Raw genomic sequence first — 26,948 nt, forward strand, 5'->3', positions numbered from 1 at the left:
ATGAATGTTTACTTTAGGTGATGCAGTGGCGCAGTAGGTAGTGCTGTCGCCTCACAGCAAGAAGGTCTCTGGGTTGCTGGTTCGAGCCTCTGCTCAGTTGGTGTTTCTGTGTGGAGTTTGCATGTTTTCCCTGCGTTCCCGTGGGTTTCCTTCGGGTGCTCCGGTTTCCCCCACAGTCCAAAGACATGGGGTACAGGTGAATTGTGTAGGCTAAATTGTCCGCAGTGTGTGTATGTTTCTTAGATGAGTTGTGGCTGGAAGGGCATCCGCTGTGTAAAAACGTGCTGGATAAGTTGTCGGTTCATTCCGCTGTGGCGACCCCAGATTAATAAAGAGACCAAGCCGACAAGAAAATGAATGGATGGATGTTTACTTTTTGAGTGACCTAAATTAGAAAAAACAAAGACTTCAGTGTAATTACAGATCGTTTCTCAAGATTTGCCAGTAACAGGTTCAGAAAGAAAATCACATATTTTTCTGCTCATCAATGAAGGATGCCTGAATGAAAGAAAAATGAAGAGGTATGAAGAAAAAATGCACAATATTAAATATTTATGCACATGACTATTCCTGTATGGCCTTGCCTCAAACACTTAAAATATGTATGCCTTGAAGGACACGTCTGGTTACCTGAGAAAGACACAAAAAGACATGCTGAAAAACATGAACTATCTTTTTACCTTTATGTATATATTCAACCACATTGCATAAATAGGTAACTATATGCAACAAACAAAACATAATTTATTTTTAACAATAATTTTATTTACAATGACACTGCTATACATGATTTCTCTAATGGGTTAAAGTAAAAAAAGACAATAGAAATACACTTTCTCCAACTTTTATGCCATTCGCTCCACCTCAAATCGTTTCCTTTTTTAAATATTTCCCAAATGATGTTTAACAGGGCAAGGAAATTTTCACAGTATGTCTGATAATATTTTTTCTTCTGGAGAAAGTCTTATTAGTTTTATTTTGGCTAGAATAAAAGCAGTTTTACATGTTTTAAAAACTATTTTAAACGCCAACAATGTGCCTTAACACACTTCTTTTCCAGACCAGAACACCTATGAGTCCACAGTGGCACAAATGGATTTGGTATTTAAACAATGTGGTGGAAAATCGGAAAAATAAGGTTGCGTTGGTCTAAAAAAAATCAACACGTCGTGGAAACACGAGCCTTTTTGCGCCGGGTGTATGACAGGGCCCAATTTCCCTAAAAATGTTAATAATTACAAGATTAAAACTTAGAAAAACTTAGATTATTTAAATAAGGCAAATGCGTTGATTAACCATTACTAATGGTGTACATATATTTAGTAGCCAGTCTAAGCCAGACATTTCGTCCTCTTCGAGTATACAGTAAAATTTTTCTGAGTCGTTTAGATTCAAGAATGAATTATTTAATGTTTCTCTCGCAGCTATGTGCGCAGTCAGCTGCAAAGCCAAACGAAAGTAAAAAGGTAATGCAAAAATGTACACGACTAAATAACGACAGCTTCAGAAAGTGAAAGCAAACACAGAATCCCCGACATTTTAGCAGATTTAGAAACCCCAGCCAGGCAAATTTTTTAAGTGCCAAAAAGGCCCGTCTCTGTGGGTCTGAAGAGCACGTGGGGCTGTCTGTGGCTGTCTGTGGCAGTGTTGACAGGTCTCGCACTCAGAATGAAACATTCTCGGGTAAACAAGAGAAGATTTTACACTACTTAATCGATTGCAGATGTTTGGTTCATGGGTGGATACAAAAAAGTGTAAAAGCGTGATATTAAAGTCACTAAATATACTTAGCCGCCGGTCAATATACCTGGGTGGCATGCACAAGTAAAGTCTTCGTGTGGGAAGCACTGTATTTATACACACACACACACACATATATATATATATATATATATATATATATATATATATATATATATAAATAAACAGTATATATATATATATATATATATATATATATATATATATATATATATATAAACAACAAACTATGCATAAATAGTTTCAACCCAGGCTCATTATGGATATGTAGCCCTGTATACATTTCTGGAGAGCCTGTAATCCATCCCAGGAGATTTTTTCTTGCAGTTTTTGAATCTGTATACAGAGAGGCCACTGAGTATGCTTTTTCAGATCGCAAATTTCTCTCGTAAATGCCTTTCGTGTCCATCAGAGGCTGCTGTCGACTGACTGACTGACTGACCAAAACACCACCCACCCCCTTCTCAAAACCCAACCAACAGCGTTTTCAAAAGCAATGCAGAAAAAAAAGTCCTCGCAGCAGCCTGATTTTTACCACATTTTCAGATCTTACCACGTTCTTACCCTGTTATTTACTTGTTTAGTTGATTTTTTGGAACCATTCTTCGCCGGACTCAAACCCCGTTTTCATGGTCAAATCCCCTCTGTGTCTCAAGTCCACTGACATACGCGGTGAGCCGCCGGGTCAAACAAGTATTAGTGGAAAAACCGTCCACATGGAGGTAAGCGGTCAGCTGGTACTGTAGCACGAAAAGAAACAGAAGCTGTCAGCAGTGTCATACCGCCCTGTAGCATTCATTTTGTAGACGAAATGCAGCCAGACGTACCTCAGGCTACATAATTCGCACTCTCCAGAAATGTACACTGGGGTACATATTAACAACGAGCCTGTGTTAAATACTTTCAATCTATTTTTCATTTATTTCATTACACTAATTGAAAAATACATACCTAATACAAAAATACAGTATATATATATATATATATATATATATATATATATATATATATATATATATATATATATATATATATATATATATATATATATATATATATATATATCAGCAATACATTTTGTCTCGGTTAAACCATGTAGAAATAAGGAAAAACACCTGAGCAAATGTATTATTTCAGAGTAATTTCACCACTCAAACACACCTTACTATCCACTCGCTCACACGGATGACGAAATGCTGCATTACAAACACAAGCCTCCAGATCCCTGGAGAACACACAGCATATAGCATCCCAGCACACCATCAACATTCAGAGAAATCCAGCACCGATTCAATTCACATCCACAGCTGGAGAAACACCACAGCATTACAGCAGCAGTCCGCAAACCACAGCTACAATATGATGATAGAGACAAACTCAGACTCACCCAGAACCTAACCCTCCCCGGTTATTATTTAAAACGATGAAAATGTCAATAAAAGTCACTTTGTTAAACTGTAGAGTTACATTTTTAACATTAAAAGTCAAAAGAGCAAAGATCAACATCCCATAATGCAATTCACAACCGTAAATAAACAAAAAACACGAGTGAAATACTGTTAACAGATATTTTTTACAGTTTGTGGTACTGCAGGCTATACACACACACTAAACTTGAGCATCTTGCATGTGTCCTGCATCATCTCTTATCACAACATGATCCCCTATCGTATTTTATCCTGTCTTACAGAGCCAGACATGTCAATTCCTGCACCCCTGGGCTCTTGAACGGTAGATATATAGTTGAATTCAGAATTATTAGCCCTCCTGAATATCTTTTCATCCCATTTCTGTTTAACGGAGAGCAGATTTATTTAACAACTGATCAATAACTGATTTCGTTTATTTTTATCATGATGACAGTAAATAATATTTGTCTAGATATTTGTCAAGACACTTCTATACAGCTAAAAGTGACATTTAAAAGCTTAATTAGGTTAATTAGGTTTAGGTTTGGTTTGTTCTGTAGACTAGCGAAAAAAATAGATTAAACTGGCTAATAATTAAAATAAAAATTAAAAACTGCTTTTATTTTAGCCAAAATAAAACAAATAAGACTTTATATATATATATATATATATATATATATATATATATATATATATATATATATATATATATATATATATATAAATATATATATATATATATATATATATATATATATATACATATATATATATATATATATATACATATATGTATATATGTATGTATATATATATATTTATATTATATATTATATAATATATATATATATATATATATATATATATATATATAAATATATATATATATATATATATATATATATATATATATATATATATATATATATATAATTGAAGAGTAAGAGTTTAAATAATTGTGAGAAATAAAATTAGTGAGTAAAAATAGTATGCTGAAGTTGTAATGATGCAAATTGAACCAAAAAAAAAATCACATTTACTTTTTATGATTTGTCAGATTTGTATGCAAGTATAACTACACTTTCATTAAAATTAGTTGGATTTCATCTGTTTTAGGTCACGTTCTTATATAAGTGATCTCTAAAGGCATCATCTGAAGTCTCCAAACGCCTCAAGGTACTTTACCGCAGCGATAGCCAGCATTATGCAACTTAACTGAATTAATCTGCTCTTTTTTCCTCATTTGATGATTCCTCCACACATTCAGCATCTTAACTATAACACTTTTGTCATTAAATGACTGTATTTTACAGAGCTGAGCATACAAGAATATTTTGATTATTTCTCAGTGAATATAAAAATATATTTGGGTGTATTTAAACAAAACTGTTTTATTAAACAGGCACATAAACAGGTATAAAAGTTGGGTCACCTAACATCTCTTTAGGAATAGAAAGATAACGAATTTAACGAAATAACATTCCGACTAAATATAATAATTTTCATTTCTTTAGATTTTTCCTGTTTATTAAAATGTTATTGAATTTTTTCCCCCAACATACTAAATTGATGTACTAAAAAGATGATTGTTGCTGATAAAATGAAAGAAGCCCTGATTACAAGCTCTGATAAAAGAGCAAGCTCCTGATTGGTTAACATCGTGCGAATGTCTGCTAAAGTTCCGAATTTCCAACTCGAGCATCAAACGTGCAAACGATCAATTCGTGTCGCTTCATTTGCATGAATTGCATCATTTGCACGACCTTATTTACGTCTATTTTTGAGTATTTTTTCTATGACAGAATGTCTATTCATGTCTTTGCTTTAACTTAACATGTACATCACTTGTGCCTAAAGCTTCATCCGCATCTAGTGTAAACACACCATCATAGCCCTATCCTAAAGGACTGATAGCCACATTCTACTGGACTGATAGCCCCGCACTAAGGGTTTGTTAGCCAAAGGACGAATAGCCCCAGCATAAATTACTGATTGCGTGTCCCAGGGGCATCGCTAGACCCCATTTACCAAGGCAAGTGCCACAGTATAAATCGTCTGTGCCCCATTAAATGAGTTACAGTTTACTTTATATGTAAGTGTATTAATTAAAAGTGGTAAGCCCCAATATAAAGATGTTATTCTCTATGTACAACCCAATAATCGCTTGTGATATCAATGTAGATTAATTGAAAACAAACTGACGCATGCGCAGAAAACCATTCAGGGGCTTGTTTGGTTGAGAGGGGGCCCGTGCCCCAGTAGAGCTTTATTTCTACATCCTTGGCCCTGCCATAAATTACTCAGAGCTCAGCCCCAAATAAATGATAACCCCGCCCAAAATTACTGATAGCCATGCCCTATGATTGATAATCCCACCCTAAATGACTGATAGTCCCACCTTTAATTACTGATAACCCCACTCAGGGGCGCCGCTGGCATCCTTTAACAAGAGAGGGAGGGGGGGTTTGGTGTTGCGGTCGAAAGTGAAGAGCCGGGGTGTGGGGGGGGGGTAGGGGGGTTGAGGTGGTTGTTGTGGACTAAAGTGAAGAGGTTGTGGTGTTATGTTAGGTCGTGGACGAGGGCCCTTTATAATATCTCTAAGAGAATTGGCCCCTAAAAAATGTTCTAACTTCGCCCACTAGCGTCGCACCTGGCCCCACCCTAAATGACTGATAGCCCTACCATAGAGGACTGACAGCCCTGCCCTAAATGACATATAACTGTGCCCAAAATTACTGATTGCCCCCAAATTAATGAAAGCTCCACCCTAAATCACTGACAGACCCGCCCACGTTAATGATTGCCCCGCCCTAAATCACTGACCGACCAGCCCACATTAAGGATAGCCCCGCCCTAAATCACTGAAAGACCCGACCACATTAAGGATAGCCCTGCCCTAAACAACTGACAGACCTGTCCACGTTAATGATTGCCCCGCCCTAAATCACTGACAGATCAGCCCACATTAAGGATAGCCCCGCCCTAGACAACTGACAGACCTGTCCACGTTAATGATTGCACCGCCCTAAATCACTGACAGATCAGCCCACATTAAGGATAGCCCCGCCCTAAACAACTGACAGACCTGTCCACGTTAATGATTGCCCCGCCCTAAATCACTGACAAACATGCCAAAATTAAGGATAGCACCGCCCATGTTAATGATAGCCCCGCCCTAAATATCTGACAGATCAGCCCACATTAAGGATAGCCCCGCCCTAAACAACTGACAGACCTGTCCACGTTAATGATTGCCCACCCTAAATCACTGACAAACATGCCAAAATTAAGGATAGCACCGCCCAAAATAACTGACAGACCCGCCCATGTTAATGATAGCCCCACCCTAAATAACTGACAGATCAGCCCACATTAGGGATAGCCCCGCCCTAAACAACTGACACACCCGCCCATGTTAATGATAGCCCCGCCCTAAATAACTGACAGATCAGCCCACATTAAGGATAGCCCCGCCCTAAACAACTGACAGACCTGTCCACGTTAATGATTGCCCCGCCCTAAATCACTGACAGATCAGCCCACATTAAGGATAGCACCGCCCTAAACAACTGACAGACCTGTTCACGTTAATGATTGCCCCGCCCTAAATAACTGACAGATGAGCCCACATTAAGGATAGCCCCGCCCTAAACAACTGACAGACCTGTCCACGTTAATGATTGCCCCGCCCTAAATCACTGACAAACATGCCAAAATTAAGGATAGCACCGCCCAAAATAACTGACAGACCCGCCCATGTTAATGATTGCCCCGCCCTAAATAACTGACAGATCAGCCCACATTAAGGATAGCCCCACCCTAAACAACTGACATATCTTTCCACATTAATGATTGCTCACCCTAAATCACTGACAAACATGCCACAATTAATGATATCGCCACCCTAATATAGCCTCACACTAAATAACTAATAGCCTCGTCCGAAAGGAATCCCATGTGACCAGAAGTGAAGAAGAGTCATTTCAAGGCAGGATGGACGGTTATGATATTTGATAGAAGACAAATCAAGTTTTAGAAAATAATGAAGTGCACAGATACACTCTTTAAAACAAGCACTACTACAGGGGTGGCCAACCCTGTTCCTGGAGAGCCACCTTCCTGCAGATTTCAGTTGCAACCATAGACTGTAAAATATATGGACGTAGTATCCGTGACGTCACCCATGGGTTTCTAATAAGCGCAAAAGAAGCCACAAGTAGGCGCGGCCAACTGTCGCTATTTTGGTCACGCGTCATCACACCCACGGCGGGATAACAAACAAGGGCAAAGAGGCAGAGTGAGCGGAGCAACAGACACCTGCTGACAGTTTGCTTGGACCTGGTTCACACACTTTACTTTGGGAGAACGCTTAATACTTCATCACCTGCGACTCGTTTGTATTCTGACCACTTGTGCTTGGTTGTACACTATATCAATAAAGTGTTTAGACTTTTAAAAACACTGCTGTAACACATTGAGCCACTAAACATTGTTCTTATGACATTTTTCAACAGAAGGAAAACGCGAATTACTTCCAAACACTTCAGATATAGTCTGTGTTAGTTAATGTAAGACTATTGATGAACTCCAGCATGACACTGTATGACAACACTTCAGATGACTGTTCTAGAGCCCACAGCTAATCAATCTGACAGATTCTGAAGAGCATTACAGCTCTAAATATAAATATAAACCATAAATGATCTTAAATAGAACAAATACATGTATAGAGATGGTAGATAAGTATATAACTTTACTCTCATGGGAAATGGAGGCCACGTGAATGCTTTGTGAGCACAATTAAGTGCACTCAGCATGCTATGCCATCTAATAATTGTAGGAAACAAGTCCAAAAGGCAGTTGACTGTGTAAAGCCACAGAAAACAACACAGAAATACGATAAATATGCCGAGTTCAGTGGCTAATCTGCAGGATTCAGCTGAGGTGACGTGACGGCGACCAACGAGACCTAGCTGTCACTCAAGTGGCCACTCCCTGAATTATGCAAACTTAATATAACTTAATATAAAGGAAACGGATGAGTTCTAAAAAAAATTCACCCCCCTCACAGTTGTCACGAAGGGTAATATTAGCTGTATTAACCAAAATCTTTTTTTGTACCAGGCTGTAAACACCTTTTTTTCTGCTGTAAAGTTGGCCATTCTAACAGTGGGCTCAATTGTAATTTGCTCTGTTTTGGAGCCAGGAGCGGCCACGACTAGCGGAATTTTGGATGAATTGCAGTTTTAGTTACTTCCGTATTGGCTTCCTGAGGGAGAGCGGGAGGTTGCCGCTTGGTTGCAACCCATATCAAACACACCTGCTTGTAATTATCACGTGGTGTTCAGATCCTAATTAATTGGTTCAGGTGTGTTTGATATGGGTAACAACTGAAATCTGCAGGAAAGTGGCTCTCCAGGAACAAGGTTGGCCACCCCAGAACTACTATATACATATAAAAATAAGAAGAGCACATTTGATTTCATGCCAACTTTAACAAGTTATAGGTAATATAGTAAACTAGCAGCAATTCTTTATTTATGGGTGAACTGTTTCTTTAATTGTCTCTAATCTTACTCCAACCTTCTTATTAATTCATGCAGTGGCCATGAATGAATGACAGTAAGTAATGCACTTAATTAAAAACCATCTGCAGCTCAGAACTTAAAGATTGATCCTGACTGTGAGGGTCTTCAGCATTATCAGAAAGCACAGAAAAGAAGGCAGCATCGGTGACGAGGCTCAGTCTGTGAATCTCTAATCACACTCATTAAGAACGCTGAGCTCACAATTCTCCCATTATCCCGCTGAGAGCTGGGCTCTGGTTGCGCCTCATTATCATTACGCCTGCTTGTGTTACTGTCTTTGATTTCAATAATGTGACTCTCAGGGGCTTCCAGATAACCTGGACGTCCTGCGGGAAAATTGGAGCTTATGAGCTGTCCAATGACGACAACATCAGATGCAAATCCAACAATTATTTTAGTCTTTTTTTAAAGTTGCAATAAAATACTGAGCTCTTTTTGGAGACATTGTGGATTGCAATTTCTTTTGGTAATTAAATTAACAGGAGACAAATTTATTCATTCATTGTGTTATATATATGAAATGAGCAATTGGATGTGCCAAAACTTTCTTCAGTTAAACAAAGAGAAAACTGAAATGATTGCGTTTGGGAACAGAGATGAGGTTCTCAAGGTGAATGCGTACCTTGGCACTAGAGGTCAAACGACAAAAAATAAGGTCAAGAATCTTGGTGTGACTCTGGAGTCAGATCTGAGTTTTAACAGTCATGTCAAAGCAGTCAGTAAATCAGCATACTATCATCTCAAAAACATAGCAAGAATCAGATGCTTTGTTTCTAGTGAAGATTTAGAAAAACTTGTTCATGCTTTTATCAGCAGCAGGGTGGATTACTGTAATGGACTCCTCACTGGTCTTCCTAAAAAGACAGTCAGACAGTTACAGCTCATCCAGAACGCTGCAGCCAGAATTCTAACCAGAACCAGAAAATCAGAGCACCTGTCCTCATGTCTTTACACTGGCTGCCAGTTACATTCAGAATAGATTTTAAAGTATTATTACTGGTCTATAAATCACTAAATGGCCTAGGACCTAAATACATCACAGATATGCTCACTGAATACAAACCTAACAGATCACTCAGATCATTAGGATCATATAAACTAGAAGTTCCAAGAGTTCAGTCAAAGCAGGGTGAATCGGCTTTTAGCCACTACGCCCCTCGCTGCTGGAATCAGCTTCCAGAAATGATCAGATGTGCTCCAACACTTTTACATGCTTCAGACTCGCTCTTACTTTACATGCACTTGATAATATTTTTAAATATTTAAATAAAAATATTATTAATATTTAAATATTATTCATTTTCTTGTCGGCTTAGTCCCTTATCCGGGGTCACCACAGCGGAATGAACCGACAACTTATCCAGCAAGTTTTTACGCAGCGGATGCCCTTCCAGCCGCAACCCATCTCTGGGAAACATTCACACACACTCTCATACACTACGGACAATTTAGCATACCCAATTCACCTGTACCACATGTCTTTGGACTGTGGGGGAAACCCAGGCGAAGGCAGGGAGAACATGCAAACTCCACACAGAAACGCCAACTGAGCCGAGGTTCGAACCAGCGACCCAGCGACCTTCTTGCTGTGAGTCGAACGTGCTACCCACTGCCTTGCCTATTTAAATATTATTAATATTTTATTTTAATATTCAAATATTATTAATTATTAAATAAAAATTGTATTATTAGCCCCATTAAGAGAGAATTTTTTAGGATTGGCAACAGAACAAACCATCACTCATTCATTGACTTTCCTTCGACTTAGTCTCTAATTTTAGAGGCAGGGGAATGAACTGCCAACTATTACAGCATATGTTTTATGCAGCGGATGCCCTTCCAGTCGCAACCCAGTACTGGGAAACACCTATACACACTCATTAGCCCCTTTCACACATACAGACCTTTCCAGAAAATTACCGGCACTTTTCCGGAAAGGTCTGTATTTGTGAACAGGCCCTTTTTGAAAAACACAGCACAAATGGCATCATGAAGAAAGAACATTATGTAGAAATACTGAAGCAACATCTCAAGACATCAGCCTGGAAATTAAAACTTGGCCACAAATGGGTCTTCCAAACAGACAATGACCCTAAGCACACTGCCAAATTAGTTAAATGAGCTTTAAGGACAACAGAGTGAATGTTTAGGAGTGGCCATCACAAAGCCCTGATGTCAATCCTATAGAAAATGTGTGGACAGAGTTGAAAAAGCTTGTGCGAGCAAGACAGCCAACAAATCTGACTCAGTTACACCAATTCTGTCAGGAGGAACGGGACAAAACTCCTTCAAACTATTGTGAGAAGCTTGTGAAAGGAGACACAAAACATTTAACCAAAGGTATACAGTTTAAAAGCAAAGCTAAAAAATACCAAGGAAATGTGTGTAAACTTTTGACAGAAATTAATAAATAAATCTCAAAAAAAAAATTCTCTTATTATTCTGGCATTTAGCAAATGTAAATCATTCAGGTAATCCTAATGGACCTAAAATAGTGAATGTTTAGTATGATTTACCATCAGACATTTTAAAAAAAATGTTTATGTTCCTTTTTTAAGAGTGTATGTAAACTTCTGGTTTCAACTGTATATCCAGATTTTCATTATATGACATGTTTAAAAACAAAACAAGGTGATCAGCATTTCACCAAGTGAACTCCTTTGCCCAAGCGACCACCAAGAAACCCTTTTCCTGCTGCATAATTTCATCAGCTTCTGCACACAGCTCATCTTTTCTTCAGCTCTGCTTTGACAGGCGCACTGAAAATAACATAAAAATGGTGATATGAAAAAAAATTCATGAAAAGATGCGGAAAATCCCATCACTTATTTCACAGCCCTCTGCCAGCTCAGCACTACCAGAAAAAAAAGAGTTTGGAAAGATTTCTCAAGCTAGAAAAGCGTTTTCCCGGCATCTCTTATTGAAGTATTGCTGAAATAAAGGATTTTCTGCATTTTTATTTCCTTCTTAGCTCTCTGGATTTCACCGTCAGCGGAATAGTTAGTGAGCTCCAATCTGAAGTAAAATCTCCACACGTTCTTTCTTAATGATAATAAATGTCTCCGGCATTGTGTGCAGAGTTTGAAACTGATAGAAATAAGCTTTTCCAATCACCCGAGTTTCTAAGAGTCAGCCACTTCACACAAACGCAATCTGTACATTAGAGCGATGTTTAGCAGAAGCTCCTGTTTGGGAAGTGTGAGAAGCAGCAAGCTGTGTACTTACAGGACATTATCTGCTGCGTTTAACAGTAATGGTTGGTGAAGTGGGCAGAGACGGACGCTGCGGTGCTTCTATGCTGTGTCGTTGGAAGAAGAGAAATGGACTGTAATTGGATGCTGCTTTGCAAGAGTTTGTGGTTTTATTGCCCATAGCACAGGAAGCTCATGAAAATGCAGAATTTTGGTAAATTGGGCCATTTCTGTCAGTGAGATAAATGGCAGAAAGTAGCATAATTTACCACGCGTGCCTGTGAGTTATGGCTGCTGTGCAATATTACGGTATATACAGTTGAAGTCAGAATTATTAGCCCACCTCTGATTTTTTTTTGCTTTTTTTTAAATATTTCCCAAATGATGCAGAGCAAGGACATGTTCACAGTAAGTCTGATAATATTTTTTCTTCAGGAGAAAGTCTTATTTGTTTTATTTCAGCTAGAATAAAAGCAGTTTTTAATTTTTTTTCCATATTTTTATTTTTCATTTTCTGTTTTTACACATTGAAATACAACATTTTACAAACATTTTACAACAATAACCTTGTTGCATTTACAAATTATACAAAATATAAGGATATATATATATATTTATAATAAAAACTAAAAGCAAACAACAAACAAACAAGCAAACAAACAACAAAAAAATAAATAAATGAAATTAAAAAATAAAAATAAAATAAAACTGCTCCTCTTTTTTTTCAATAATGGTAATCTATTCAAACATGACAATTATAATCATACTGAGTACTAGGCACAGCAAATATATATTATATAATGTATCAATGCAAAACTATAAAGCTGAAACTGCAATTTCCATAAAAAATTATTCATCAACTTCTTCCTCTGTTAACTTCACTTCTTTGATCTAACTAATGTAAGGACTCCGTATGTTTGCTTAATACACGTTGTTTAGCTTTTAGTACATAAGTTATTTTTTCTAATGGCAGACTTGACAACATTTGTCTTATCGATTGAGTAGCGTTTGGTATTTGCATCTTTGTCCATAGCAAAGCTACACATCTTTTGGCATAAAGCAAGCTGAGGTCTATTAATACTTGTTCGCTTCTACTATAGTTCTAGTCCTCTAGTTTTTAATTTTTTAAAGACATTTTTAAGGTCAAAATTATTAACCCCTTTAAGCTATATATTTTTTGATAGTCTACAGAACAAACCATCATTATACAATAACTTGCCTAATTACCCTAACCTGCCTAGGTTAACTAATTAACCTAGTTAAGCCTTTAAATGTCACTTTAAGCTGTATAGAAGTCAGGGTTATGCCACTCTGGTCTTGTAAATTCTTGTTTTGGTGGCAGAGTCCGGACACTAGCTCTGTCTTGTGTGCGTCTCTGGGTGCGCGTTGTCGCGAGCGCATGGCTTGTGTTGTCTCTGTGTCATGTGCTGTCACGTCTATTGTCTAGTCCCACCCTCCTTGTTAACCCATTATTAGGTAATTGTGTTCATCTGTTTGTGTTAATTTATTTCTGTTTATAATCCCCTCATGTCTGCTGTCCTGTGCCAGTTCGTCATTGTATGTCATCGTTTCCTGTCTTGTCCTGTTCTCCAGTTTGCCAGCCTGCCCAGTCTAGTTTGTTTGTTTATGTTTTGTTAATATTTTCCCCCTCGGATTAGTTTGTTTTGCTGTTTTGCTTTTTATTTATATCAATAAATACCCATTATATCCTTGCATTCGAGTCCTCGCCTCGTTCCCCAACGTGACAATAGAAGCGTCTTAAAAAATATCTAGTCAAATATTATTTACTGTTATCATGGAAAATATCAAATAAATGAGTTATTAGAGATGAGTTATTAAAACTATTATGCTTAGAAATGTGTTAAAAAAAATCTGCTCTCCGTTAAAAAATAAACAGGGGGCTAATAATTCAGGAGGGCTAATAATTCTGACTTCAACTGTATGTGACACGATAATGATGTTTAACAGAGTCAGGAATTTCACACAGTACATCCGATAATATTTTTTCTTCTGGAGACAGTCTTATTTGTTTAATTTTAGTTAGAATAAAAGCAGGTCAATATTATTAGCCCCCTTAAGCAATATTTGCTTTCTGATTGTCTACAGAACAAACAACTGTTATATAATAGTTACGTTTCCATTCACGTAACGGTTGACGGAAACACCAAGATGCGCATAAGTTTCGAAAATGTGCATAAAAAAACATATGCGCATAATTGAGTATAATATAAGTTTACATGCGGTCATTAACTATTAAATGATTGAATCTACATGAATGGTGCTATATTGAGATATTGACCAATTTGTCATCGTACAATATGTAATGTGAAACATCGCGATGGACGATGGCATCATCATCATATGTATAGTGTTTTTGGGGGGGGGTAAGAGCGAGTCTGAAGAGCGAGGAGGGATCCGGGGGTGTGAAGGGTGAACGCCTTATTTGAAGATCTGGAGGGAGATGCACGATGTCCTAGAGATTATGAGTCCTGCAAATGCACAGAGACTCCCGGAACTTCACAGAGACTTGGGATGTCTGAATATCACGTTTAATAACTATAGTGAGACGCGATCCAGCGGTACATCCTTGATAAACTGTCCAATGTGCATTGCTCTCTGAAACTCAGAGGAGTGCATGACAGTGTGTGGCTGTGTATGTGAGAGTCTATGTGAATGTGTGTGTTTGTGTGTGTGTGGTAAAACACAGTGTGGATGTGCCAATGCTAATTTAACACTAAGATGTACTAGTGTAAACGGGGCCTGAGTGTGTATTTTTCGTGAGCGGGTTTGCGACAGGGAGAGGATCGGCGATGCCGGCTTAGCATCATGTTGTCTATTAGCCATCGGCGATAGACGATGACATCGTATATCGGCCCAACCCTAATAGATACACTACCTGACTGAAGTCTTGTCTCCTATCCAAGTTTTAGGAACAGCAAATATTAACTGGTCTTCTAGTTGATCATTTGGTATCAGAAGTGGCTTTTATGTAAGGCAAAGGCCTCTAGATTACACTTATTTTACCACAATAAAATATGATCATGCCTTGATTATTAATGATTTCATTAGGACAGTAGGGTCTGACTTTGCTTAGACAAAAGTCTCATCGCTGAACAAAAATAATATCCAGTAAAGAAAGACTTTTGTCAGGTAGTGTAGTTGTAGCAGTATTTATCTAATTAAATTGGGTTTGAGCACCAGGGGTTAAAAAAAACACACCAAAATTAACTAAATAATTACATTAACCAAAATCTGCTTCAATAGATGTATTATTTAAATTAAGTAAACAAAAATCAGTGCTACACAAACAGAAAATAAATTAAACTAATGAACCAATAAAATAAACAAAAAACTAGAACAATGAATTCAACTATTTAGTTCAACTCATCATAATTCATTCATTCAATTTCCTACTTATTCATCAGGGGTCACCACAGCAGAATGAACTGCCAACTATTCCAGCATATGTTTTACACAGCCGCAACCCAGTACTGGAAAAAAAAAACACCCATACACACTCATTAACACACATACATGATGGCCAATTTATTTAATCAATTCCCCAATGGCGCATGTGTTTAGACTGTAAGGCACAGGTGTCAAAGCCAGTTCCTGGAGGGCCGCAGCGCTGCACAGTTTAGCTCCAACCTTAATTACACACACCTGATTAAAATAATTGAGTCATTCAGGCTTGTTTGAAACCTCCACATAGGTGTGTTAAAGCAGGGCTGGAACTAAATTCTGCAGGGCACCGGTCCTCCAGGAATTGACTTTGACTCCACTGCTGTAAGGGAAACCGGAGCCAACATGGGGAGAACATGCAAACTCCACACAGAAATGCCAACTGAGCCAGGACTTGAACCAGCGACTTTCTTGCTGTGAGGTGACAGTGTTAACCACTGAGCCATCGTGTTGCCTCATCATTCATTCATTCATTTTCTTGTCGGCTTTTCCCTTCATTAATTCAGGGTCGCCACAACAGAATGAACCGCCAACTTTTTTCCCGCACGTTTTTACGCAGCTGATGCCCTTCCAGCCGCAACCCATCTCTGGGAAAGTCACCTCATCAAATGTCAAACAAAACTAATTATTTTCCAGAATTTGAGAGGACTTGTATCATGATTAGAAATTTCAGAAGCATCACAGGCGCTCAAGAAACAGCACAGCAGAAGCAGTAGGATAAATTAAGGAATGATGAAGAATTCAGGTAAATTGGGCCATTTCTGTCACTGAGATAAATGGCAGATGGGAACGTGGCCCGTTGAGCCTCTGATTTTAAGATTCATGAGCAGATCTGACAGGACAGAGCAGGAGAACTGGAGAAACACCAGCACCTTCATCTCCATCCTGACCTCATACAGTCCCACACACACACACCTATTCAACACTTTATATTCAGAGAGAAAAACAGAGCGAGTCGGTGGAGATCCTGCTACTGTACAGCAGAATTCCTCTTCTCTCTTGATTAAAGCTGCTCCCTTGACAGAAGAAAACAACACGGCAGAATAGAAAATAATACAATATTGCAGCCCGCATTATTACACTTCCCCATATCTGAAACTCACCTGAAAATAACATCAAAATCTTTGTCTTTCAAAAAATGTGTATTATGAAGAATAATTGTATCTGACATTAAAATATCAATATTTGTATATAATACAAAAATTTTATAAAAAATAATATTTTAAATATATTAATAAAAAATATGAATATTAATTATTTTTGTATGTTTCTCTTGATTTTTTCATTAATAATATAAATATTGAATATTTCCTATCAACATATTCATTTGGATGTGCTCAGTTTTGGATCATTTTTTTTAAATATATAATTGATAAAATAAAACATCAGGCTTATCTGATGCTCATCTGATCATTTCCCACATTATACTATTGATACTATTTTTTATATTTCTGCTGAATATAAATATTCTGAATATAAATATACTATTTTTACTGAAATATACTAGAGATATAAATATGAATAAAAATATGCAAATAAAAAGCATGTTTATAAAAAATATGTTCTGTAAAATATATGTTGCGATATATTGGCCTCGTGCCAACGCACGCCTCCCACCAGTGCTGATATACAGCCATATCGCACTGCTACTCGTGTGATACTGCTCATATATACAACAGTTCTATCTGGTTATTAAATCTGATTGGCTGTGCAATGTACTGCAATATCAGAACTCATACAGCTTCTTCACCCTTCTGTATTCCTCCACCCATATAGAGTGACAGCAGATCAATAAACTCGCTACAGTTTGACAAATATTGCAGCTGTTGGACAACATAATGTACATTTGAGACTTTTTTTTAGGAGAGAATGTAGTTGTTTAGATTGCAACTACGCAGATTATTTATAAGGATAGTGCCTATTTTAAATATTTATATAAATCTCCATCAGCCTGCCATTGAGCAGAGCAAAGACGGTTGACGTTGTCCATCCACAAGAAGGCAACAGAAACCGCATAATAAGCCCTTTCTAACTACAGCTGATCAAATCATTATTAAACTGGTGACATTCTAAGTCGATCCCTCTCTTTCGTATGATGTCCTGCTCATACACACACTCATTCACACACACACTCATACACTACAGCCAATTTAGTTTATTCAATTCCCCTATAGCGCATGTGTTTGGACTTGTGGGGGAAACCGGAGCACCTGGAGGAAACCCACGCCAACACGGGGAGAACATGCAAACTCCACACAGAAATTCCAACTGATGCAGCTAGGACTAGATCCAGCGACCTTCTTACTGTGCCACCGTGCAACCCATGTTAATACATGATAAATGGTATCTACATCGGTGTATCTTTTTTTATATCAATGGTATGATGCTATAACACTCACTGGTCCTAAAACCAGCTGCGCTCAATGCTTCAAGCAGATAATGCTAAATATAAGATATTGAAACACAGACAAATATAAATGAATGTTTAGGAGAAAAGTGTCCTGACAGAAAGAAGAGTACATTTAAAAAGATGAGCTCTTTCATGAGGCAACACAGCTGTGTCCCTGTCACATATTGATGAAAACATTTATAACATAAGCTCATATCAAAGTCAGTCTCTGTCTATATATGTTTCCTATTTCACCCATGAGTGCCACATAGTCTGTGTGCATATACAGTATATATATGTGTGTGTGTGTGTGTGTGTGTGTGTGTGTGTGTGTGTGTGTGTATATATATATATATATATATATATATATATATAATTTTTGGCTTAGTCCCTTTATTAATCAGAGGTCGCCACAGCAGAATGAACTGCCAACTTATTCAGCATATGTTTTACGGCCCTTCCAGCTGCTACCCATCACTGGGAAACACCCAAACATTCTCATTCACACACGTAAACTACGGACGATTTAGCTTACCCAATTCACCTGTACCATGTCTTTGGATTTGTGGGGGAAACCAGAGCACCTGTAACAAACCCACGTGAACGTGGGGAGAACATGCAAACACCACACAGAAACGCCAGCTAACTCAGCAGGGGCTTGAACCAGTAACCTACTTGCTGTGAGGTAATCGTGCTACTCACTGCGCCACCGTGACGCCCCATATATATATATATATATATAAAATTTGTACCAGTATTGGGTTGCAGCTCGAAGGACATCTGCTGCGTAAAACATATGCTGGATAAGTTGGAGGTTCATTCCACTGTGGTGACCCTTGATAGATAAGGGAAAGGAAAATGATAAGCCAAAGGAAAATGAATGAAAGAATAAATTAAAAAAGTGCTAAATAAATTGAATATTTTAATTGAATTTAAATTGAATTTAAAATGTTTATATATATATATATATATATATATATATATATATATATATATATATATATATATATAAACATTTTAATGACAAATGTAGAAAAAATATGGAATTATTATTTACAGTTCTTATTTATTATTATCCATTTTGTTTACTTTATAATTATGTTATAGTTTTGAAAAATATAGTTATATACAGGGCCGGCGCGTCCATAGAGGCGACTTCGGCGACCGCCTAGGGCGTAGAAAAGAGAGGGCGGTGTCCGCAACACCTCCCTCACCACCCGCATCCTCAGCTGTTATATCCACGCCTAGGGCAGCAGAACAGAGAGGGGGGCGTCCGTGACACCTTCCTCACCATCCGGTGGAATCAATTTAGAGAGATACAGAAAACTGCACCAAAGTGTACACTACCTGACAAAAGTCTTCTCGATTATCCAAGTTTTAGGAACAGCAAATATTAACTTGACTTCTAGTTAATCATTTAGTATCAGAAGTGTCTTATATGAAAGGCAAAGGCCTCTAGATTTTGCTTATTTGAGCACAATAAAATCTGATCATGCCTTGATTATTAATGATTTGATGAGGACAGTGCGGTCTGACTCTGCTTAGACTAAAGTCTCATCACTGAACAGAAATAATGTCCAGTATAGAATATAAAGTCCTGCTGCAGTGGAGACAGAATGAATATTGTGTCTGACTCCATCATGAGCTTGGAGGACTGCATCCATACATCTCTGACATGACTCAAATCACTGATTAATAAAGTCATCTGGAAGGGCAAAGAAAGCGTTCCTGCAGGACTCCCAGAGCTCATCAAGAGTCTTTGTGTTCATCTTCAAAGCCTCCTCCTTCATCTGACCCCAGACATGCTCAATAATGTTTATGTATGGTGGCTGGGCTGGCCAATCCTGGAGCACCTTGACCTTCTTTGCTTTCAGGAGCTTTGATGTGGAGGCTGAAGAATGAGGAGCGCTATCCTGCTGGAGAATCTGCCCTCTCCTGTGGTTTGTAATGTAATGAGCTGCACAAATGTCTTGATATCTCAGGCTGTTGCAGATCTCTCGCACACCCCCATACTGAATGTAACCCCAAACCATGATTTCTCCTTCACCAAACTTGACTGATTTCTGTGAGAATCTTGGTCCATGCTGCTTCCAGTAGGTCTTCTGCAGTATTGGTGATGATTGGGATGCAGATCAGCAGATGATTCAGCAGAGAAATCCACCTTCTGTCAGTTTTCCAAATGATCAACAAGAAGTCCAGTTATTATTTGTTGCTTGTACAACTGGGATTGACTTTTGTCAGGTAGTGTAGGTCATTCTGAATAAAAAAAAAGACTTATTTTTCAATTACAAAGCCTCTTTATTCCTGGCTCTCCTTAAGGGGACAGTACCTAAAACTTCAAGAGGCATGTGTATTGATTTGGACACATTTTTGCTGTAATCTAATTTAAATGCCTGTCACCATTTACTGCCATTATATCAATCCCCAAAGACCATAGATTCAGCTTAAAATCTTCTTTATTGTTCTACTGAAGAAAAAAAAAGTCATCCACATCTTGATGGTGAGTAAACTTTACTTTTTTTGCATTAATTATCCCTTAAAGCACTAATAGAAGTTCAGCATTTGATCAAGAACGCCTCTGGAGGCTGACGGGATCCTAAATAGAGATTAACGACAGACGTTTTTTCAGCTCAGAAACAGTGTGAGGTTGGAGAAATCAGCTGGGTGTTTGTGTCAGAAGAGCACTGATGATCGAGACTCTGCGCTGTGATTACTCATTCACAGCCAGCGTGTCACAATCAGAGGACCTGATTGAGAACAGGACGCGCACGCAGACCTCCAATATAAAAAAAAAAGCTACAGACGTGTGTGTTGATTTCACAGTCCTGCTGCTTTGAGGACACAGACTCCGGTGCTCCTGCAGCTCAAAACAAAGGCATGTGAAATCCAGAAGTTTCCCGTCTACAGAAACCAGCAGGAGCCGAGAACTGAAAGATTTGTACTTACAGCACAGCTTTAAACATCTGTAATTCACAGTGAATAAACTATCAGCATTTACAGATTAAAGCTTAGCACATACCCAGATTGCAAGAACCTTTGGGCCAAATGTGGGTGATAGATGGCACATGTGGCTGAGGTATGGCAAGGCTGAACAGATATGGGCCAGATTATTATCAAATATGTTTTGCCATGCATTCAAAAAAGGCGGGAATTTTCTTCTGGCTCATAGCTCCCCATAGTATGTGGGCCAGTTAACAAAAAACACACAAGAGCCTAGTAAGGCTGAGCTATAGCCGACATCGGTTGACATCAACTTCTGGCTGACTTTGGGATTGCATTTGGAAAACACGTGAAACTGAACACAGGTGTATCGTTAGCAGATATCTGCCACAGCACTCTTCAGTTGACAAGTCTACTCTGCGAGCTTAACATTGTTCCCGCCTGTTATTTGCTTCAGGTAAGTGATAATTTGGTATTTAAAGTGATTTTACTTAAATGTTCATCATTATTTGTAAAAGTTAGGACTCATTGAGTGATTAGTTATTAATTTAATTAAGCAATGCGTTGAGTTAATGTTTTCCTCTTTGAACGTGCACTGTCTAAAATTGGCCAGCAGGGCTCCACGATAGTGGAAAAATCTGGCATTGAGACATTTTGTTATTCTGTGATATATTCATTCATTTTCCTCCAGCTTAGTCCCTTTATTCATCAGGGGTTGCCACAGCGGAATGAACCGCCAACTTATCCAGCACGTTTTGCGCAGCGGATGCACTTTCACCTGCAACCCAGTACTAGGAAACACCCATACACACTCACATTACGCAAACATTTACGTCGTAAACATGGTACGTTATACAACATTTACACTAAATATGACGTTTAATCCATTTGACCATCACAACATAACACATCCTCTCATATCTTATTGCTTGATTAACGCACTGAATGGCTTATAAATGCAATGCTAAACTACTGAAGGGAATTGCAGCTAAAAGGCCAAAGCGCTTCACAGCAGCGAGAACAGAAAAGCTGCTGCCATTTGTAACCAATCCTCGTTTGGCTAATGAGCTGACACTGAGCGTTTGGACTAATGGGCTCCGTCATTACACGCTCACCTCCTCCATTAGCACATCATTTCATTCAAACTCTCCTCTAATATTTTCTCAGGTAGAAAAACACCCATTTTTTTGCCGTTGAGCTATTCATATTGAACTGATTTAACGATTCAAACCTACACAGTAAAAAATCTTATGTGCTATTTACTTAAAGAAAATAGTGGTAACACTTTTGCACACAATATTTTTAAGTAGTTTTTAAAACTGGATTTTTTTAGTAAAAACCACTTAAATGAATCAAGTGAAAATTGCTAATTTTTTTTAAGTGATAGATGATCAATTTAATATTATTAGTGGAATGTGCTTTTATACTTTTTACACTTCGTCACCATAGAATTATAAGGTTCAAAATCGGCTAAATAATGCTGCACCACACAAAACTGAGATGTGTGAAAATGTGATGATTGAGAAGCATTTCTTGACATTGAGATTCATTAGATTCACCTTAGTCCCTTTATTAATCTGGGTTCACCACAGCGGAATGAACCGCCAACTTATCCAGCATATGTTTTACGCAGCGAATGTCCTTCCAGCTGCAATTCATCTCTGGGAAACACCCATGCACACTCATCCACACACATACACTAGGGTCAATTTTAGCTCGACCAATTTACCAGTACCGCACGTACTTAGACTTACATTTGGACTGAACACGGGAAGAACCTGCAAACACCACACAAAAATGCCAACTGACCCAGCTGAGGCTCAAACCAGCGACCTTCTTTGACATCGACATTGAGATGAAATGTTGAATTTTACATTGTTGAAAAATAAATTAATATAAAAAAATTTACTAAATGTTAAATATATTGATTTGTCTAAATATAGTCAGTAAAACACTTTTCAGTGTTTATTAAACTAATTTGCTCATCATCTGTTTCTTTTAAAGTTTTTAAATTTAATATTGAGCCCAGAAGGGCAAATACTTAATTTATTTCATGGGGCATATAATTTAATAAATATAATTCAATAATTCATATAAAGCATAAAATGTCATAAATATTAACATATTAATTAGATAAAATTAACATCTGCACTGGAAAAAACATTTAGCTCAGCCTTGCATGATTAATTTACCAAGAAAAAATATTCATCCTAAAATATGAAATAAATGTTATAGAAAGCTAAAATGTTACTTTCTCAAGCGTGAACATATTGTTACAACACCACCTTATATATTTTTTGATTGTATTTCTTGAAAAGTAATTCTTCAATGAATTATCTGGCAGATAATACCTTATAATTCCAAGGAAAATGACTTCAGAATGAGAAGGTTCTATCTGCATTTACCCTGTTTTTTTTACTCCTATTTGCAAACGTAAAAGAACTTTGATCATTTACATTTAGAGTACTTTGAGGGTTTCTGTCATGTTAATGTATGAAAGAAAACTGTTACACACATACGGTTTGCTATATGGATTGCAAAAACTTTAAAGCTCAATATCTCAAAATCATTCAGAAAGCTGAGAGAACCTTATAATTCTAAGCTGACGACTTTTTACAAATGAATGTTCAAGTAAGCGTTCACAGAATTTTATTTGTAAATACTCTGACACAGCCATACTAAGTTTACTTTATGAGAATGATGATGTCGGTGTTATCTATCAGTCAGAAATTAGTCGGTTCATTGAGTGGTGTGATAGAAATAAGCTAAAAATAAATACTAAGAAAACAGAAGAGATGATATTTGACCCAAAGGTGACCATAGTCAAGTGGTTGTACATGACCATCCTATTACCCAGTCAGAAACCTGTAAGTACTTGAGCATTTACATTGACAATTCTTCAAAATTGGGTTTGTTCTCGTTAACACCAGCTGCTTTGTTTTTTATTTATTTATTTAAAAAGCGCATTAAAGCTAAGATGCAATCTAAAAGACGACAATACAACACTTACTATCACAATCATCAGCACTTTGAATAGTTTATTTTACAGACTTATAAGATGCTGTTGTTCTATTGGAGTTTTCATTACAAAATGGCCGACGCGACATCTAGTGGCTATTTCCCAAATCGCACTAGAGTGTCGCCTCTTGGTGATTCTATGCTCTTTGGTTGAGGTGCCTGCAGTGTTTGTGTTGTCAAGACAACAACGGAGACATTTGAAGATGGAGAAGAGACTTGTTGTTGCTGTTTTGGGTTATGCAGAGCTGTATGACCTGACAAATCATGAATATCACAAAATTATTACATTATTATAATGAATTACATATTATTATTAAATTAAATTTATATTAATATCAACAGCAACTCTCGAACAATACCCAGCTGATCCAGTCATTGCCTAGCGCCATAAAGCGCACCGTGCCCCTTTTTTTACTATATCAACAAAAAGTCAGTGCGGTGCGCCTCGCGTTTTTGGAACGTAAAGGCGCGTTCGGTGTGATCGGCCCCTTAGTGCTCAGAAAACGTGCCAGAGACCCGCAGAGCGGATGGCAACATCAACAGCCTGAGTACACTGTAAAAAAAAAAATCTGTAATTGTACGGTTTATTTCTGACAGCTGGGGTGCCGCAAATAACATAATGGCCGTTAAATTACTGAAATATATCGTAAAATAACAGATATTAAATTACAGAAATTTCCTTAAATTAAAATTTCTGGTAACTTTTTGTAATTCTACAGCTTTTACTTTACGGTAAATTTCTGTAATTTAATGGCCGTCATTTTACTCTTTTTTTTCCGCACCTCAGCTGTCGGAAATAAATCGTAAAATTATGGATTTCTTTAACAGTGCATCAAGACATTTGTGCTGCTCATTACATTACAAACCACAGGAGAGGGCAGATTCTACAGCAGGATAGCGCTCCTTCTCAAACTTCAGCCTCCACATCAAAGCTCCTGAAAGCAAAGAAGGTCAAGGTGCTCAAGGATTGGCCAGCCTAGTCACCAGACATGAACATTATTGAGCATGTCTGGGGTCAGATGAAGGAGGAGGCATTAAAGATGAACACAAAGACTCTTGATGAACTCTGGGAGTCCTGCAGGAACGCTTTCTTCTTCATTCCAGATGACTTTATTAATCAGTGATTTGAGTCTGTCAGAGATGTATGGATGCAGTCCTCCAAGCTCATGATGGAGTCAGACACAATATTCATTCTGTCTCCACTGCAGCAGGACTTTATATTCAATACTGGACATTATTTCTGTTCAGTGATGAGACTTTAGTCTAAGCAGAGTCAGACCTTACTGTCCTAATCAAATCATTAATAATCAAGACATGATCATATTTTATTGTGGTAAATAAGTGTAATCTAGAGGCCTTTGCCTTTCATATAAGCCACTTATGATACCAAATCATCAACTTGAAGTCCACTTATTATTTATTGTTCCTAAAAGTTGAAGCACAGAAGTAGGCGACAACACTTTTGTCAGGTAGTGTATCACAAAAAAAACTAAATACAGCAATTTCAAAATTTTCGCCATCATCTTTCTTTCGAGCTATTCATAATGGACCGATTTGTCGATTCAAACCCATGCAAAGTCTGCAAATCAATTCAAAAGCGATCTCATTTTCCATTTTTCTCCATATTTTACTTTAAAAGTCGTAATTTAGCATGGTTAGCAGCACAAAGGCATGCGTGCGTGACTCCAGATATTTGCCAACACTGAAGAAAGTTTGTCTGAAGTGAAGAAAGCACTGCGCCGTCTGGATATCGGCGGGTCATTTGTGATGATTACAGCCTACGCCTCTTTTATTACACCAGAGGGAAAAATGCACATCCATTTCCTACGCACTCGGAAGCATAATGAATGCAAACTAAGACAAATGCATGAGCTCAGTGCCGTGATGCCAGAACACTCCACATAGAGTTGAATTATTAGCCCGCCTGTATATTTTCCCCCCAATTTCTGTTGAAAGGAGAGCAGATTTTTTTCAACATTTCTAATCATAATAGTTTTAATAACTCATCGCTAATAACTGATTTCTTTTATCTTTGCCATGATGAAGGCACATAATATTTGACTAGATATTCTTCAAGACACTAGTATTCAGCTTAAAGTGACATTTAAAGACTAACAAGGTTAATTAGGGTAATTAGGCAAGTCATTGTATAACAGTGGTTTGTTCTGGAGACAATCCAAAACTAATATTGCTTAAGGGAGATAATTATATTGAGCTTAAAATGGTTTTAAAAAAATTAAAACTGCTTTTATTCTAGCCAAAATAAAACAAATAAGACTTTCTATAGAAGAAACAATATTATAGGAAATACTGTGAAAAATTTCTGAATCTGTTCCAACATCATTTGGGCAATGTTTGAAAAAGAAAATTAAATTCACTCAATATTGGATCAAATATGGCCAAAGCACAATTATTTGTGTTAAAAAAAGTCATTTAAAAAGATAGTTCACTTAGACAATAAAAATGTACTCACTATTTAGTCTCCCTGAAGTGGTTCCAAACTTTTTCTTTTTTCTGTGGAACAGATAAGAAGATATTTTGAAGAATGCTAAAAAAAAAATACTATTTTAATATTTTCCCTCAGTTTCAATATAAAACATGAACTCTTTTGTTAAATCATATGATAAAATTATTAGTATTTATTTAATATTATTATATTTGCATAATATAGCATTAACAGGGTTCATACACCTTTTTCTACAAAAATTCCATGACTTTTCTAGAACTTTCAAGTCAATTTTCATGATCTGATGTTTCATGTAATGTCTACGTATACATGGTAAATCATAAGAAAAACAATACAAGTTTAAATTTATTACAGCATATCATAAAACACGCAACAATCTCTTTAGTTTCAATGTATTTTTATATCTATGTAAAATAGATTTTCCCAGAGATGGGTTGCAGCTGGAAGGGCATCCGCTGCGTAAAAATATGCTGGATAAGTTGGCGGTTCATTCCACTGTGGCGACCCCTGATTAATAATGCAACTAAGCCGAGAAGAAAATGAATGAACGAATGAATGTAAAATAGATGATGCTTACACAGCACCAATGATGTGAGAGCATGTTTTTGGCCAAGAAAAGAAGTAAAAACAGCTAACCTCCATTCCAGCATACAGATTTTTGTCCAACTAATTTTATATAATGTTAATAGTTAAACTAGTAATAGTAGGTAAAACTACTTGATT

General features: G+C 37.3%; 1 long non-coding RNA gene across 1 annotated transcript; it reads right to left on the bottom strand.

Annotated features, from left to right (window-relative positions):
- Nucleotides 1-12: 12 nt before the first annotated feature.
- Nucleotides 13-26,272, bottom strand: LOC141376479 (uncharacterized). Its single transcript, XR_012386609.1, has 3 exons — nt 26,232-26,272; nt 585-630; nt 13-498 (listed from the first exon to the last, which is right to left on the bottom strand). It is a non-coding gene; the product is annotated as an uncharacterized lncRNA (long non-coding RNA).
- Nucleotides 26,273-26,948: the final 676 nt, after the last annotated feature.

This window comes from Danio rerio, chromosome 10, assembly GCF_049306965.1.
Source record: "Danio rerio strain Tuebingen ecotype United States chromosome 10, GRCz12tu, whole genome shotgun sequence".
NCBI lineage: Eukaryota > Metazoa > Chordata > Actinopteri > Cypriniformes > Danionidae > Danio > Danio rerio.